The sequence below is a fragment of the Cornus florida genome, unplaced genomic scaffold (genome assembly GCF_030987335.1).
Source record: "Cornus florida cultivar Cherokee Brave unplaced genomic scaffold, ASM3098733v1 CherokeeBrave_3.0.0_Hap2_Chr02, whole genome shotgun sequence".
Taxonomy (NCBI): Eukaryota; Viridiplantae; Streptophyta; class Magnoliopsida; order Cornales; family Cornaceae; genus Cornus; species Cornus florida.
In genome coordinates, this window is record NW_026775572.1 from 59572248 (window position 1) to 59574055 (window position 1808).

The following is a 1808-nucleotide window of genomic DNA, read 5'->3' on the forward strand; positions in this document are numbered from 1 at the left end:
TAAGGAATCAAGTTGACACTTGCACCTAAGTCAAGAAGAGCTCTACGAATTTCATATGTTCCAATTACATAAGAAATAGTCGGAGCACCGGGATCTTTGAACTTAAATGGAGTGTTTTGTTGAAGAATGACGCTCACTTGCTCCGTGAGGAACACTTTTTTAGGGCTTGGACCCTTGCTCTTCCTCTTTTGTGTGCAAAGATCCTTCAAGAATTTTGCATAAGGTGGGATTTGCTTAATGGCATCCAAAAAAGGAAGATTAATCTTGACTTGCTTAAAAAATTCCATCATGTCATGTGTTTTCCCTTCTTACCTCCCTAAAGGTGAAGTTTCTTTTAAAACATAAGGGAATAGAGCTTTTGGCTCACAAGACTTTGTAATTTGAGAAGATGATGGAGAAGATTGAGAATTCCGGTTAGGAACAGTTTCATCCAAGGAAGTAGGAGTGAGATTGGGAATTGGATGGGTGACAACTTTAGGTTGCACCGATTCACTATCTTCCTTCGGTAGTTCAACCCTATTATCCACTTGCTTGCCACTTCTCAAAGTGGTGATGGCTTGCGCTTGAGCTTGGGAAGAACACCCCGATGTAGGGTTTGCTTCCACACAAAATTGGGCCTTTGGATTCCTCTCAGGTTGACTAGGTAATTTCCTAACCTCTCTTGCATTCAATGCATTAGCTATGGTCCCGATTTGGGATTCAAGCTTTGAAATTGATTGAGAATGGGAATGCAACAAGTTGGTATTCATTTCTAAGCTATCCAAAGCTACCAAAACCTTTTCTTCAAATGTTGAATTGCTAGAGAATGCATGAGGATAATGATTGTCAATTTGGGAATCATACATTTGAGGATGTGAAAAGTGGTTCATTCTTTGGTGATGAGAAGAAGAAACAATTCCTTGGGACCCTCCATTCCTCTTATGAGATGGGATGTATTTGCTTTAAAAATTTTTGATTGGGTAAGGACTGGGACTCTCATTCCACTTTGGAACATATGCACTTGAATAAGGTCGAGCAAATGTAGCATTGACTTGTTCAAAATGTTCATTAAACACATATCCATGGGGACAATTGGAAGTAGTATGTAGAACACTTGGACATGTCATGCAAGGCTCACAAGATTGAGAAAAATGATGAAGAGGGAATGAATTGGTAGCCGGTCTTTGACTTAACAAGAATTGATCAAGTTTTTGAGAAAGAGTTTTAACTTCGGCTACAATTTCCCTTGAACTTTCAATTTGACAAACTTTTTCACTTTCCTCCTTAGAATGATGATCGAACCGAGAAATGTAATGTTTGTACAAAGAATTCTCACTCATTTTCTCAAAGAGGTGCCAAATGTCGTCTTCATGTTTCCCAAAATATGAGCCTCCACATGAGGTATCAACAATGTCCTTTTACATATCAGATAGGCTTTCATAGAAGTATTGGTCCACTTGCCATTTTGGAGTGCCATGATGTGGACATTTTCTTAGCAAGTCATTCAATCTCTCCCAAGCCTCATGCAACAACTCTCCTTCCCTTTGAGAAAATTCTCTAATTGAAGTACACATCACATTGGTTAAACTTATGGGTTAAATTTTTTTTAAAAACTCATTTTGCATTTGCGCCCAAGATGTGATTGAATTTACCCTTAAAATATTGAACCAATGCTTTGCTTTGTTTTTAAGTGTGAAAGGGAAGAAGAGTAGTTTAAGAACTTCCTCCGGGACATTCATGTACCTCACGGTGGAACATAGTTCAAGAAATTCATTAAGATGCCTATATGGTTCCTCTTCATCTAAGCCATAAAAGAGTGGACACATTTG